Raw genomic sequence first — 18383 nt, 5'->3', positions numbered from 1 at the left:
TATATATATATTTATATATATATATATAAATAGTCTCAATAATTGTCTTGTCTCATAAAATCTAAACGAATGTCACAATATGGGCATAGCCCTAACATAAATTCAACAAGACCATGTATAGATCATACTAAAGCACAATATTCAATAAATAAGGAAAGGAATGATAGATTCAATAAGCTCATAACAAAGACCAAAGCTAGAAGATGGCATTTCCCTTGAAAGTAGAGGACCTACCCTACTTGGATGAAACGAAGAATCCAAGCCTTCAACAATTTCGCCTTCCAAACACTTCAAAGAATGGAACCTAAAATGTTTGGGACAAGGGAAGAAAATGGGATTAATACTCCACATGTACTAAGTATGAGATCTTATGCACATACACAAGCAAAATATGCTAAAAACATGCTATTTTACCCCTCTTTGGGCTTAATGCAAAGTCAAGTAAATCATACTAATCAACCAAACATGCTTACTATCCCAACAGGTAACACTTATATAAACACACTTAGAATAATGAGTTACTACAACCCTATCATCAAGAAATAATATTACAAGAATGAATAAGAGTTAAACATATCATATAAGCAAGACAACTACTCACAAGTTGTTATCAAGACAAAAAGTGCAAATGACCAAGTAAATCCCCATAACCTTACTCAATAAAGTATCCTCAATAAGAAAACATGAACAATGTCCAACTTTACATATTATGGCATTTAAGCTTACATTTCATCTTATATTGTTAGTATAATCCAAGGCATATTCAAAAATGAACAAATCTACATATTGTATCAACAATATTACATGGTCATCATATATATACATCATATATTTTCATAGCATAAACATCTAAGAACCTCATCCTAAGACTCCCCTCAAGACTAACTAGTTCAATGTCTAGGTAGAGTCTCATACCCCTACCTAGACTAAAATAGACCCCTTAGGTTATCCAAGTTAGAGTTCAAGTCCTTTAATTCATTTAATATTTTGTGAACATCTTGCCCTAACCGACATAGACCACATGAGCTAATGTGGAATCCGGTGTCATAAAACACTAAACTGAAAGAAGGAGGACTACTTGCAAAGGTCGTACCAAAACATAAAACATATCAACTACGTGGATCCACTAGCTAGTATTCCTATAGGGGCAACATAGTTCAAGAACTAGGAGATTTAGTTGGGATCCTCTTTATGCGTCATGCATTATGATCTCCAATCTCAAGAGTAATGCAGTTCTCCTACCTTCACTCGGTGCAAAGCTAGGGTCCTCTTTTTAAATGTCTTTAAGCCTTTAATTATCAATCATAACTTAATTTAGGCCATAAGGTATACCCTTTGTATACTAATCATCATCAGTAGCTCAATAAGAATTGTATGTGTTTAAGTCCTTTAAACACAAGTCATATAAATGAGGTAAACACTTTAGCATTTCATAACATTTTAAGGCACATTGATAGTTTTCACAATCCTTATAACAAATACACCTTAATCAATCTCACAACATAACCAAGAGATTTCAATTCAACATCATACCACCCTATAATCCTAATATAAGGTATACTCCAATGTAATATCATGGCTTAACACCAATTAATCACAATTGGAAATTAAGATATAGATTCTAAAACATCCCTAGTTTTTCTCATAGCTTATCATCAAGGTATTACCATCAACATATTACTAAACTCAACTTGGGGAGTAACATCACAACACAATGATAATCAGGAGAATAATAAGGCCAATTTCATCTCTATAACACAATTCATCTTTAGATCACAACTTGAGACAAGACACATAGACTAATTTCACATTATAATTCATAACCTAAATCACATCTCAAGAACTATCATGATAGGACTATATTTCATCTTAATTAAACCATAATAGCACCATATGATAGTAATCTAATCAACGACCATCTTAATTGAATGATCAACATATAACATAATTCAAGATCACTACCTAGGGTTAGGGATAGAGGATCATGTTCTTCTATTTGACCAAACCATCAACAATTATCATAAAAAAGTTGAGTTACATGTAAATTTACTTAATATAACCCTAATAATACACTAACAACTCAATCCATAACTTCAATTTCGTAATTAAATGAAATCCATACGAAAAACTCAACATTTTGAAATCCATTTTGAAGGAACTCTTTGAGGAAAGGATCTCAAAGGTGAATATAACCCATACGTTAATGTTTCTCAGCAATTTGATGAACAATCTACCCTTTTCAAGCTCCCAAACCTTAGTTCTTGCTAGTCTTCAATGGTGAGATCTTGTGGAGAGAGAAATAGGAGTGAAGAAATAGAGTTTATTTTGAGAGTTGGCTTTATGTTAATGAGGGTTAAAGGTATTTATAGAGGGGATTAATTAAATTAATTAGTTTCCCTTTAATAACTAACTAACCCCTAAAACATTTAATTAATTTAAATTAGATCATTAAAATCCAGCGGTGAAATTCGACCCTCTGAGACCACGTCGATGGTCCGTCGATGGGTCGACGAACATTCCTTCTTCCGTCGTCTCTATCAAAAACTTCGTAGGCGACGCTTCCTCCAACTTTTATAAGTATGGGATGACGGTGTCCTCGACGGCCCGAAGAGCCCATGACGCCCCGTCGTGCCTTTCCATCGAGTGTAACAGTATCTAGGCAAACAAGGGCCTACATAAATCTTTCTAAGTTTGGGATGAAGGTTGCCTCGATGAAATTTCGAGCTACTTACGAGCCGTCGTCTGCCCCGTCGATGCATTCTTCTAGTCAGTGCTGCATCAAACTGCAGGAGTTCTCCTTGAGGGACCTTGGTTTGTCCTTAGGGAGTCGTACCCATAACTTCCAATCATGAAATAACTCAAACACCCATTATCTACCTTTCCACCCATTTTCATACATCTCCAACTTCTAAAAATTCGTAAAAAGACTAAGGCACACTATCATCTTCTTGAACCGACTTCCCGGGCGTCTTTGGGCATTTTGGTTCTTAATCCTTCTAAATGACCAATATTCATTAAAAATGGACTTAGAAATAGTGTTTAAACTTTTGCCACCTATGTTAGGCTTTACCATGAGTCTTTTATTTTCAAGGTGTTACAATATCATGACTGAATCACACAATCTACACCCTTGTATCGTGGCAACGAAGATGTATCCATGGGTGATGGTAATAGAATTTCTATCTCTTACACTGGTTTGACACAATCAAATGCATCAAATAGTGTTTTTGATTTAACCCACATGTTATTTTCCCCTTCTATTAAACTAAAACTTCTTTCTGTTTCAATAATTTGTCAAGACAATCTAAAGTCTATTGAATTTATCAATTTGACTTTGTTATTAAGGATTTGAAAACGCAGAAACCTCTAGTGCACGGTTGGACCAATAATGGACTGTATGAGTGGTCTATCTCACATCCTCAAGCCCACGTGATTGCACCATCCAATGCTTTCAAAACATGTTATCAGCTTCTTGGTCATCCTCACTCTAGAGTACTTAGGTTTATTTTGAATAAATTCCCGTTACCGTTTCATGAGTGAGAAAAACTTTTCCATTGCAATTCTTGTTTCTCTACTAAAGTCCATTGGAATCCCTTTACTCAATTATCATTGTGTATATCTACACTGCATCAAAATTTTTATTGATTTATGGGGCCCATCAATGATTTTATCTCTTGACAATAAGTTTTATTATTGTTTCTTTCTTGACACATATATGAAATGCACTTGGCTCTACATATTAACGAAAAATTTGAATTTAAATACATCTTTAAAAAAATTTCATCCTTTGATCAAAATACATTTTGACACAAAAATTATCATTGTATACTGATGTCGGAGGAGATTTTAAATGTCTTGACTCTTATCTTTCACTTAACGGCATTAAACACCTCTCCACCCCACTATATACTCCTCAACGAGTTTCTCTTGCAGAACGCCGACATCGTCATATTGTTGAAACTGCTAAAACTCTCTTAATAAGGCATCCCTTTAATCCCAATTTAGGTCTTTCACATGTCATCATAATGTCTACCTCATCAATCGTCTGCCATCCTTTCAACTAGATAATCAATCTCCGTTCCAATGATTACTTGGTAAATCGCCCAATTATAGAGATTATTGGGTTTTTAAACTATCCATGGTTATAACCATACACAAAAAATAAACATGAACCAAAATCTACCCCGTGCGTCTATCTCTGATTCTTTTCATCACATCATTGTCTCTAATGTTTCGATCCAAATTCTACAAAGGGGTATTTATTCAGAGATGTGCGATTTTTTGAGAATATTTTTCTATTTAACACTTTGTTCTATAATACTACCATTAAATTATCTATGGGCGAAAACAACACCGCCATATTCTTCGGACCCCACACCTAAAACTTTCATTGCTACATATCTTCCCCCCACTGTTAGAATTATAGAAGCACACATTCTACCAAATTATTCCCCATCTTCTGATCCTTCTCCAACTAAGTCCCAAGAAAACTCAAACTAACAGTTCTTATCTTACAATGCATTAGTGGTTGATGCATATTCACCTCTTGCAATTTCCTTTTCCCATGTAAATTTTCATCTCCCTCATCCCTATTTGTTCTTGCTTCCCAAAAACCATATTCAATACCTACTTGCAATGTTATCCCCCAACACCTCTCAATAGATTAACAAACATTTTCCTGTATAAACTCAAATAGAAACTCATCCTCTCTCCTTGTCTATCAACATCGGAACACAAACCCATCATCACCTAGATCGTTGTCCAGCCAGCCTTATCACTGATTTGGAAATCGCTCATCTACCACCTAACTCTCTGCTTCCTCCTACACTTCCTATCACTCGATATCTAAACAACAATACAAAACCCAAACCAATGTTTGATTACCTAGCAAAATTAAACCCCACCATCACACCCACCAATGTAAAACAACCACCAAAATATCTTGAGTGGTGTCATGCGATGAAAAAGGAACTTGATGCTTTTATTAAAAACTAGACTTGGGAACTTGTTCCTGCTGACTCAACTAAAAATATAGTATCCTGTAAGTGGTTTTTCACGATCAATAGAAATACCGATGTGACCATCGATATATACATAGATCGCCTGGTTGTAAAAGGCTTTACTGAGAGATAAAGTATTGATTTTCATGCCACATTCAGCCCAGTAGTCAATCCCAACACAGTACGCATCATACTCTCTGTGGCAATTAATCACAATTCGAACCTTTGGAAATTTGATGTCAATAATCCCATTCTCCAGGGAAACCTGGACGAGGAAATGTATATGGCACCACCTCCGTGGTTTACTAGTGATGACAAACTAACACATATTTGACTTCTACGCAAGGCAATCTATGGATTGAAGCAAGCTCCTCGTGTTTGGTATAATGCTCTCATAGGTTACCTTTCATCCATATTCTTTGTTACAACAAAATCAAATGCCTCACTACTTGTGAGGCATGGTCTAAGTGAATCATTGTTCGTCCTTATTTTTGTCGACGATATCATTATTATTGGAAGCAACATTTTCAGTGTCAATCAGGTCATCACTTTCCTTTCTTCTCAGTTCTCTATTAAAGATTTAGGTAATCTTCATCAATTTCTTTGTATTAAAATGATATGCAGCTCTTCAGGTTTAATTGTCACCAAGGCAAAGTATGTTAGTGAGATTTTAAATGATGAGCTAATACCAACTGCAAGAGTGTCAACACGCCAATAAGTGCCTCTGAGTTACTAACCTTATCTTATAGAACTCACATGACTGAAGCAACACGTTATCACTGAGTCTTAGGTAGGCTTCAATACTTATCTTTTACCAGACCGTACATAGCCTAAACAGTAAACAAGTTGTCTAAATTTATGCAAGCAATATCTGACCTTCACTGGAAAGTTGTGAAGCCTATTCTACGATACCTGCGTGGTACCATTAAACTAGGCCTACTTGTTACTCCTATTTATGACTTCAAACTCCATGTGTACTCTGATGCGGATTGGGGGTTGGGACATCTCTAATAGAGTATCTAGATCTCGTTACATTATTTTTCTTGGTAGCAATCTAATTAGTTGGTCCTCAAAGAAACTAAATATTTCCTCACGCACCTCCTATAAGTTTTTGTAGATGGAGGTGGCTAATTCCCTTTTTGAATCATTTTGGGTCACTAATATCCTAAATGAGTTGCGCTTTCTAGTACATCAGCTACCCAAAATCTATTGTGACAATCTTGGAGCCACATTCCTTAGACAGAATCATGTCTTCCATAGTCGTGTGAAGCATTTTGCAGTGGACTTTCACTTTGTTCGCCACCATGTCAATATTAAAAGGGTTCTTGTTATTCATGTCCATGATGCCAATCAAATAGCCGACACTCATACCAAGGCATTGCCTAAACTGCCTATGAGAAGAATTTATTCAAGTTAAGCTTAGTGACCTATAACCTAATTTGAGGGGCAATATTGGAGCGTCAATAGTTTGTTCAGATATTAGTTAATAATTGTGTCGATATAAGTGTTTTATAGTCGTTGTTAATTTAGGAATCTGCATTGTCTATATCAACATATATTATTTATGTAGTTAAGTTAGATTAGGAGTCTTATTCATTTCTTTGTAACTCTATTCAATACCTTTTATCCTTCATTAATAATGTATGGTCATTTTTCGGAACCTATTTAGTCTTTACAATTTGGTACAAAAATTGATAATTTCAGTGTGTGCGAGTACACGGATACTGATTGAGCAAGTCTATTGGTCGATAAACAGAGTGTTTCAGCGAATGTTTTCACTGTAGGTTTTGGTGTGGTGACTTGGAATTCAAAGAAGCAAGCTACAACATCATTGTCAACTTCAGAAACAAAGTACATTGCAACAACTTCGAGTCTTCTTGCTAAGGAGAGTGTTAGCTGATCTTCAACAGGAGCAGAGAGGAGCAACAAATACATTTTTTGACAACAAAGCAATTATCTCCATGAAAAAAAACACAACATTTCACAGCAGGAAAAAAGATATTGATAATTCATTATCATTTCATCCGTGACATGGTAGCAAAGGAGGAAATATTATTGGAAAATGGCAGCACACAAGACAAGTTGGCTGATGTATTGACAAAGGCTTTATCAAGGAGAAATTTTACTACCTCAGAGGATTGTTTGGTATTTGTAGTTTTGAATCAAGAGGGAATGTTAAAAAGTGATTAAAAAAGATTGACTGAATTGGGACATGGGTAGTTTAGTAGATCTAGTTTTTGGATCTTTGTTAAGTAGTTTCCTATATCTACACTAGTTTTTTTAGTACTGTTTATTAAGTGTCATAGTGGGTTACATGACCCATATTTTCGGATTAGTTGTTTACATGACCTATATTTTAGGATTAGTTCTCTGTACTTTTTTTTCCAATAAATTATTCATGTAAGTTGTATGACTCAAGTATGCTTCCTTTGTGCATATAAAGTTTTCCAACATTACTGCGAAAGTGTTAATTCATTGTCGTAATACCATATTGAATTTTCAAAAGGAACCTTGTCCAATCATCAGGAGTGGAGAAATATAACCAATTCATATGTGCTTCAAAACTATGAGGAGAAATATTAACAAAAAATAAAAATGGATGCGCACAAGGTGTTTGACGAAAAATTTTCTGGTTACTGCCCCAAATTATTTCTTGGACGCAATCAGTCACTCCAATTGAATTGGTTAGTGAAGAGGCTAGAAGTTTTAAAAGTATTGAATTCAATTTGTTCAATGAACATCGTCAAATATATGTCTCAGAGAGGTACATTAATGCAATTGATCTTGATTGTGGCTTGAATGAACAACACACATGAAAGTGAGACCATGGAAGGTGCGATTTCTGCTGACGAAATAATACCTTATGTAATGTGCGCCAAATATTATGGGGGAGAAGAACATGATGAAGGTAATGTACTATTTAACCTTGGTGCGACTACCTTCGTTTTTCATATTCAAGGAATTGCATCAAATCTAACTTATTGGGGAGAAGAGCATGATTAAGGTAATTTACTATTTAACCTTTCTGCCACTACCTTCGTTGTTCATGTTTAAAAAATTGCATTAAATCTCAATGTATGGGATCCCGGAATTAGTTCTGATTTCCAGATTCTAACAAGTTCTATAATAAGTTTGTAAAGGCACGTGCGCATGCATTGTTTGATGAAATTAAAAAAAGGAAGATTTTCTTACATGTGAAATTGTATGATTGGGAGCATGTAGGCGGTGTTAAAATGAATATTACAAGTAGTGGTAATGTGATTACCCCTCGTGTGACTTATAGGATATTGTGGAATCTTATATTGAGGTTTTCTCTCATACTCACCTTGAAGAACAATACATGATTTCTCAACTGAGGTATGTTAGGGGTTGAATAAAACGGTGCTACTCTGGATATCCTTATATAATAACTTTGATGTGTTGGCCGATGGTCATCAGTTATTACAAAGATTAGTTCACTTGGTACTTGTACAGGTAAGCAATAATTCAACGATGCATTGTTTCTAGTTGGGAATTCCTAATTCAACCATAATAAAGTGGCATCAACATAGCAATAGTTTGGCTTTATCTACTTTTAGTATAGAAGGATGGAAGAGAAAGGTGGAAACAAATCTCTTAAATCATAAACATGCGCTGCAGTATCTCAACTTAATAGAGGACTCTCAGTTTGAAGATGAAAATGCGTATAATGTGATCATTGTAGATAGGCTTGGTCGATCAACTTTGGTGCAAATTATTTTAGATGCAAATTCACATATAAACATATTTATCTTGTTGGTGGAAGATGATAATTCTCATTGCTATATATCATGACTGTGAATAGATGCGAAGAAGTTTCTAAGAACAACTTTCTTGCTTTAAAAAATGTTGAGAAGATAATACTACAATTTATGCTTAACTCTAACCTTGAAGACAAGGTTCTTTTTAAGGCATCTAGTATTTTTATCAACGCGGATGATGCCCGAACTGTTGGGCCTGGGGCTAACCTATGTAGAGGCCCAAGACTTAGACAACCCAATACTAGATTCGATTGAGATCCAAGTTAAGAATATAGTTTATATTGTTTCCATCTACGATTTTGGAAAATTATGCGTGAAGTGGAGAAACTGTCTGTTCCTCTCATCTTTTTTCTAGAATCTAAACTTCTCATCCCATTCTTATCTCTATCTCTAGTTAATTTATATTTCAGTATCTCTCCTTGTAATTCAAGTTTTGTCGTTGTAATTTGGTTATCTTATTATATTATAATGCTTAGATATTTGTGTTGAAAATTTGGGTTTGTTTCACCATACTCTTTTTCAATGAATTTTTCTTAGGAAATAGTGCTGTCTTTAAAATTCTTTTCGGTTTGCTGAATGAGATATGCATATTCTGGTGAAATAACATACAATGTCAAAATGTTTCAGTTGGAAGGATATTTGAAAAGAAAAGTATACCTATGTGATAATCTACGAATATGTTTTACTCCTTTTGGCGAATAAAATCGAAAAACTTTTGTATTATATACTCCATATAAAATTTTATTGTGTCTAATTTTCCGAGACTAAAAACTTCTGCAGTTTTCTATTCTATATTAATTAGATTGTGCAATTGATTTAAATAATATGAAAACTTCACCTAATAAGTTAGTGTTGTACGTTTGATTTTCTACTCCGTTTGAATTTGAAACAGAACTGAAGTGTCATAAAAACTTCTCTGACATTCAAAGTTCATTTTGTTGACTTTTTGAAAAATATAAAATTTAATTTTTAAATATATATAAATTTTAAAAAAAATTAATTTCATTGTTAATATTGTAAATACTAAGTTGTATACTTAATTGTGGTATAAATAAAACAAAAAAGACTAGTACTTTAGTCATTGATTTTGTTCGTATGGTAGGTGCCTCTATGGAATAAACATTGATATTGCGTAAAGATTGTAAAAGAGAATAGAAACACTTTAATCCTTTTGTAGAATAATATTCCATAAAGAGATTTAATGTTTTCAATGGCAAATTTAATTTATAGTGATGAATGAATTATTCACGAAATAATAAACCAATGACTCTTTAATCACCATTAAAAGGAAAATAATATTTAAAAGAGTACCCTAGGGTCGTCTACGTGCCGTCACCACAAGATATAATTTCCTTTTTAAGTTATTTATTCTCAAAACTAGCCTTCCTCTTTCAAAATACTTTTTTTCTTTTACGAAAGAGTGTCACTTAAAATGTTGGGTTTCTGTTTCCCATAGAAATATTTGTTTATTAAAATACAACTATGTGTATGTATATGAATATTTCTGGGAAGTCATTTTTCATGGGTATGTTGTAAAAAAATATTTAGGCCATATTTCCCTTATTGGACCCATGAAACTATGTTTATGTGCAATTCTATAACAATAAAAATGAAATTTATAGAAAGGTCAATCTCAAAAAGAAATGAAATTTTACAATGTGGTAACTCCAAACAATGTTTATATTAAATAAATCTGTACTGAGTACAAAAAAATATTTGTGAGAGAAAAACTACCTCACAGAGGTATTTCAAACTTTACATTTTTATTTGTTCTTTCTTTCTTGAGTCAAACTGTTTGTGACACGAACACTTAGGACATGTCAATTGCAAAACATTTTGTAATGAAAGCTGATCAATTTAAAAATTCTCTAAATTTGTGTGCCAAAAATTAAAATGTCAAATTTATGTTGAATCTTAGTATGTTAAGCATTCTTCTAAATCTGTGTAAAGGAATTCTAATTTCTTAAGGTTAATTTATACAGCCATTTGTGATATGAAATCAACACCATCTCAGGGTGAGAAAAAGCATGTCATAATTTTTATTAACCATTGCATTAGACACTATTATGTCTATTTATTGAATGTAAGGATGAAGAAATATAAATGTCTAGGCAATACAATAGTGAAGTAGAAATTCAGTTGGAACAAAAACATAAGCAGAGTTATAGGGATGGAAAGTTCAAATCTTCTTTTGTCGAAATATTTTTGGGAAGTGAAATTATCCATAAAACTACTTCATACGCACCTTAATCTAAAGGAATTATAGGATAAAAATAAACTTTGTATGAAATAAGGGATGCATTACTTATAAGTTTGTTTTTACAACGAAACTTGTGTGGAAAATGGTACAACAAAAAGTATTGTTCCTACAAAAAGAAATCAATAAAAAGGTTTTTTTCAGGACACAATCTATGTCATATTAGAAATGAAAAATAAGGAAGTCCAATTTGAAATATTCCAAAGTGTTCGAGTGTCTAGCAAAATTCCGAGTTCCTATGCCAAAAGGATCAACATCGGACCTAAGAATGTGAATTGTAAAATTCGACTTGAGTACTCTAGTGAAGATTCTAACAAGACCTTGCAAAGAACAAACGGATATAATACTTGATGAATGAATTTAGAGGAACTGTAAATATCAAAGGACATCTACTTCATTAAAATTTTATTTTGTAACATTTCTTCTTGAAAGTGAGTCTTATATTTTTAATGAAGTTATATCTTCTGCAAACTACATCTTTGGAAAAGAGATCGTCAATATTGAGATTGATTGAATCTTTAGTAATCATACTGGGATGCTGATTGATCTCCATTTCTGCATTACATGACCTTAAAATTCATTAAATGGATGTGAAAACAACTTCTTAATTGGAGAATTGGGGAAATATATTTACATGGAACAACCTGAGAGTTTTATGGTTCCTGGGTGCAAACTTGTTAAGTCACTTATGGACTAAAACAAGCACCGAAATAATGATACGTGAAATTTGACCAAACCATGTCGACAAATGAATTTAGAAGTAAAGAAAGTGATAAACGTGTTTGTATTAAAGATACTCCAAATCACAAGGTCACTGTTTTTTTGTATGTTGATGACATGCTAATCATCAGAAAAGACACTTATGAGATAGATACTTCGAAACATCGGCAAGAAATAAATTTTAAAATATCTTCCTGGTGTGATCTTAGGTTTAAGAATTCTTAAAAATCCACAATGTTTAGCATTGTCATAGTCTTAATACATTGAAAATTTACTTGAAAAGTTAAAGTATTTGGAGTTTAGTTCTTCCAAGATTCCAATAAATATGTGCTTTGAACTTCAAATGAATAAAGGTGAAAGTTACTCAAAATTGAGTTATGGTAGAGCATTGAAAGCATGATGCATATCATGAAGTATACGCAACCAGATATAGTATAAGTTATTAGTGATTGAGTAGGTTCATTAGTAATCCTAATCAAACTCATTAGATAAAAATTAAAATATTTTAGGGTATTGAAAACACAATCAATTTTGTGTGTTCATTATAACAAATATGCAACAATATCGAAAAACTATAGTAATGCTAATCGGTTCACAAGTAAAATGAATCCATGAAAGGATATGTATTTACTCTTAGTGGAGGATCAATTTTTTTGGTGATCTTCCAAATAGTCCTTTATCGCTCTCTATATAATAGAATAAGAATTTATCTCTCTAGATGAAGCTGGTAATAAGTTGAATGGCTCCAAAATTTCTTGAATGGTACTGTTTTGACCCAAATATTTGGCATTAGTGTGCACACACTTTGATAGTCAAGATGCAATATGTAGGTCATACAACATGTTGTAGAATGGAAACCCAAATGTCAAAGCCCGGATTAACTCATAATGGTATGCCTACTGTAATCTTCAAATTTAGCAACTACAATAGGGAAATGGCTGAGGAGTGCCGATACACGATTATTGGCAAGTTTGTTTGAACAAGGCCTAACATAAAACATATTCACTGAATCTTTTCTGAAAATATCTCTCTCGAATGAGACATTAAAATAGGTGCGCATGATTTTTGTACAATCTTTATTGATGTCACAAATGATGATGATTGTAAAATGATATGTTTCAAAAGGTCAATTGAAATGATGGTACGATTATGTTGCTTAACAAATGGACCAAAAATTATAGACCAGAGGAAGATTCTCCTATTGTTAGGTTATGGGTCTAATTAAAAATTTTACCATACCAATGTCATACACTGTATTATGTGACACAAATAGTGCTAAAGAATTTCAATATAACTGGAATGGCAATAGTGAGGATTGAAGTATATCTTAGGAAGCAAAAACTTAGATCTGTTTGGATTGGCTAGTGGATATTGATAACGCACCAAAAGGTTTCTGTCAAAACTTAAAATATGAGGGTGTTCCCAAGTAGTGAAAACTTTTGGGGCATTTGATCCTTCAATTTAAAGCACTGGAGAGGGAAATGCTATTAAGAAGAATGACACTGTTTGTACAGATGGTACCAGAATGGCTAAAGGGATTGTTGCTGCTGATTGTAATGATAACTTAGCCAAAAACTGAGACAACACTATTGCTTCTACATCAAATCATATAGTATCAAAAGTTGACAATTTCTACTACCAATGCGATAAATTTCGGGAAAAAAATTTACAACAATATTTTGCAATAGAAAATTCATATTAAAGACTTCCAAATAAAGTTCTACACAAGACAATGTCATGGACGGTGTATTTGAAGCACAAAATCAAACGAAGAAGAAGAAAAATGAAGGAATTTTGCAAGTTCAAAAATAATGAAAAGAATACAAAATCAACTACCAAAGCAAAAACTGAGGAGTATTTTTTTAATTGCAGTAACTAAAGCAAAGGAAGAGTGTTTAGTTTAAGATGAATTTGAATTTTGAATTTTACCTATGTTGTTTGAATATTTAAGATATTTTAGGATGTTTTAAATTTCAAATATTCTTAAAAATTATTGAAATAAATGGAAAGATATTGAAAATCATTTAAATCCCCTAAACTCTTTCAAGTCTCTTATTGATTCTCCACCTCATTCCCCTACCATTAAAGCAAGTGTAAGATCTTCTAATATACTGAGTGTCTATAAGACCACAATCATCCATAAAACTTATGAAGTCCAAGCTCTTTGATAAAGTCTGCGGCACTCCACCCTTCTTCTCATCAACATTCAAAATAGTATTGAAATCTCTGCACATAGCTCAAGGACCATTAACAATACGACAAATTATCTGAACACTTCTACATAATCTTATTCTTCAACTAGAGATTCTTTTAGCATATGCATATTGTAACCCAAATATCATATGAGTCACCGATCATGTTGACCTTAAAAGTGAGTTTTTGTTTGTGATGTGAGACGAGGCTCCAATATATGGAGTCATTCCAAAATCACCAAATCATACTGTTGATATTGGAGATAGAATGATCAAATCCAAAAAAGTGTCTTGAATTCCTCAATCTGATTGGGAATGAGGAAGGGTACTAGTACAGATTGACCAGTCTCATGACTCTATCAAATGCCACATTCTTTCGATTGCTTTAATCATTTTACAATCCTGCCTGACTAGTATGCCCTGCATGACTTCGTTTCTTTCTTTCTTTCCTCTGTTATGGGCCTCTTGGAGAAAGACAATTTTTGTCAGTGATATCCTGAATATCCTTTTCGAGGGGATTGTCGGGATCCTTACGGATAGAAATAGCCCCTTGATCCCGATCATCATCAAATTCCTCATGTAATTCTTCGACTATGTTGTCCATATCCATACCTATTCTCAGAGGTCTCAAATTTACTATAAGTTTCCCATTAATATGTTGAAACTATTACTCCCTGATAGAGTAACATGTAATCCTTAGTCAAATAGATCTTCCACTAGGTTGGTGTTTCCTAGAGATCTGGTTTGAATCTCCCTATTGCTATTGTTGTGTTCTTGAATTCTTCTTGTGTTGCGTACATACTTCTCATTGTCGGAGATGTGATGCACTTCTAGTATCTTAGTAGTGTCTTTTTCAATGTTAAAATACTTTGGTATATTTCTTTTGCTCCTTCTTTCCTTTAGTACTCTTCTTGTTCCACATTGTACATTTCATTGCCTGAATGGATTTCGATACAGTAAAAGTCTTCTTCTTCTTATTTTTTTCTTTCTTCTTATTATTGGAAATATTCTGAAGCAAATGCTGAGAAATCTCTCAAGAAACATTTTCATAAAATACATTTGTTCATCCTCAAGCATGTTACTCTTCTCGTCTTCATGTACCTTTCCTTTCTCTATGATGTTCCTGATCCATTGGTCGTATTTCATCTAGTTTGATTTTGTTTTGTTATCAATATTGTGCTTCTGGGGTTCCGTTTGTTTGGCTTTGTTCTTTCGGTGTTTGTTTGTCTTATCCCCTCTAGGCTTAGAATTCTCAAGCTTTCAACCTATCATGTTGGCTTCTGTAGGAGTAGTATGAATATCAGCAGCCTTTGTCACATTAACATTGGAAGGATTAACCTCTGAACTTATCAGCTTGGCATTAGTGTTTTGTGATGTGTTGGTATTTAAACTTTTGAAGTAGAAGCAATAGTGTTGTCAATGTTATTGGCTAAAGTCTAATCAAAATCAGCAACCTTAATCCCTATAGCAATTTTGGTCCCATTATCTATAGAAAAAGTACCATTCTTCTTGTCTTCAACTCTTTTCCCTCTATATTGAAGGATTGAATGACCCAAAAGTTTACCATACTTGGCACACCCTCATATTCCAACTGTTGATAGAAACCTTTTAGCAGGTTATCAGTATCCTCTTGCGTAACCGAAACAGATCTATGTTTATTCTTAGTGAGGTCAACTTCAATCCTCAGTTTTGCAATTTCAGGTCTATTGAATATCAGTAGCAGTATCGAGATATAAAGGGTTGCCTACATGGGATCCAATTTGTATCACATCATTGTTAGAATAAAAATACTCAAGAAATTGATTTCAAGAATACATATCGAGTGACCTTCTGAAATTTCATGTATGTATTAACGACAAAAGATCTGAATTTGTACAAGGAAAAAACATCTTTATTTCCTATCTAGTAGCAACTTACATAGTGTATGCTAAAACTAAATAAGAACATGTGTCACTAACTACAATTAAAGGGGCCACTAACTTCAGAAAGTAGACCAATTAATGTGGACTGTCAAGCTAAAAAATAGGATGAACTAAACTGAAATAAGTAAAAAAAAACCGTAAAATTTATAAGCTGGAAAAAAATATCAATTGTCTTACAATCCTTGTTTGCATTTTTGTGTCAAAACACTAATTTTTTAACTCATATCTTCAAACCATTCCTTCGGCAATGACTTAATGAAAGTTTCTGCTAGATGGTTCTCAGATGAATAATGAACAAGGAACACTTCATTAGATACTTTTACTTCTCTAATAAAATGAAACTTGCTTTTGATATGCTTATGTTCGACCATTAAACACTGGATATTTTGAGATTGAAACTGCTGAACTGTTGTCACACATGATCTTGGTAGCTTCTTTTTGTTCATGACCCAAGTCCTTCAACATCTTCATTAGACAGATCGCTTGATTCGCACTAGATGCAACAACTATGTACTTAGCTTATGTTGTTGATTGAGTTTTTCTTTCTTGTTTTCTAGAGCTCCAACTAAAACAACTTGTCCCCAGAAAGAAAAGATATCAAGAGATACATGTACAATCATCATCTCTGCTACCCAAATCACTATTAGAGTACCCGATCAAGTTCGTATTTACTTCGGCACTTATTGGGAAAAAAGTTTCAAACTTGCTGGTTCCTTTAATATATGATAACACACTTTTAACCGTTCTGAAGTGTGTGAATCTTGGAGAATGCATGAACCAAGAGACCAAACTTACAACAAATAGAATTTTAGGTGTGCTTGCGTTTAGATATAAAAGATTTCTATGTAAGCTTTTATGCATACTATAATCCACTTTTTACGAATCCTCATCCTTGCCAACATTCACACCATTAGATATTGGAGTACTCATAGGTTTGTAATCGTGCATTTTGAACCTGTTTTGAATATCTGAAATGTATTTATGCGGTATATTAAAATTCCATCACTAGAATGGAACCCTTCCATTCCAATAAAGTACTTCATGACTCCAAGATCAGTCATTTAAATGATTTTCTCTATTTCTTCCTTTAACATTTGGATTATTTCAATTTTGCTTCCTTTCACAAGAATGTAATCCACATAAAGTGACATTTAAGGACTCAACTGCAACAACTTTCACATACAAAGAAACTTCATTTTGAAAAAACCTAAGTTGGTTAAGATGATTATCGATCCTCTCATACCATGCCCTTAGGGCTTGTTTTAGGATATTCAAGGCCTTCGTTAAGAGATGAAATTGATCATTTTTTTAGGAATTTAGAAACCATTAAGTTACTCCACATAGATCTCTTTATCAAGCAAAAAATTCAAAAAAGAAGAAGATGATTTTACATCAAGTTCATGAATATGTTTGTAACTATGAAATGCAAATGTAAGAAAAAGCTTTATTGAGTCATACCTAGCTACAGCAGAAAATACATTCCGGTAATCGCCACCATATTATAGTGTGTATCCCTTCACCACCAATCTAGCCTTATGTTTGGTAATTATTCCATCGAGATAGAGTTTTGTGTTGAAAATCCATTTTACATCAATTACCTTATAATTTCTAGGTCTGTCAACAAGCTGCCAGGTTCCGATCTTCTCAATCATGTCCACTTCATCTTGCATAGCTCTCCTCCATGGCTGTAAGTCTTGTGCTTGAGCATAGCTTGTTGGTTGGGAGGAAAAAAAAGTAGTTGTCAAAATAATAGAATGTAGTTATTCTTAAGAAATATAAATCATTTCACATACCTATTTGAATTACTACAAACTAAAGAAATACAATGTTTTGAATAAAAAATACAAATGGTGAGTAAAAGAAAAACAGTTGACAGACAAAACGTAATATGAATACAATCATGGTATGGATACAATTCAAATTCCTTCTCTAATTCTCTCATTCATCCTCTTTTTAATCTGCTATGTTCTTTTTTTTCTTATATTTTGTTACCATATTCAAATGCAAATCTGTATTCACTTGTACATGTATTAGTAACCCTATAAAAAAATTAAAATTGTTAACTATGAATGTATAAATAATCAAAAAATATATGATGTATGAATGAAAATATAGATTAATACAATTTATTAAATCTCATATATGAAAATGAAATCACAAAAATATCGAATAATAAAGTTTAGAAGACAAAAAATTCAAAATATATAGAATAGGAAAATCTCATAAAATACTTGGTAAATATGAAAATCTCACAAAAACACAAACGATATTGTTTAAACATGAAAAACTTGAAATACAAAATACTTTGTAATTATGTAAATAAAATTCCAAGACATCTCACAAAATATTTGTTGACTTCAAATTTACCTTTATCAATGGTTGAAAATTATTTGAGCTAATTTTGAGATTTCATGAATAGAGCATAGGAAATTGGAAGAAATGATATTTTTGGACAAGGAAATGAGATAACAATGGTTAAAAGGAGAAGAGAGAGAAAGGAGCAATTTGCTGTA

Source organism: Solanum pennellii, chromosome 7 (genome assembly GCF_001406875.1).
Source record: "Solanum pennellii chromosome 7, SPENNV200".
NCBI classification, from domain to species: Eukaryota; Viridiplantae; Streptophyta; class Magnoliopsida; order Solanales; family Solanaceae; genus Solanum; species Solanum pennellii.
This window is presented reverse-complemented; position numbering follows the sequence as displayed.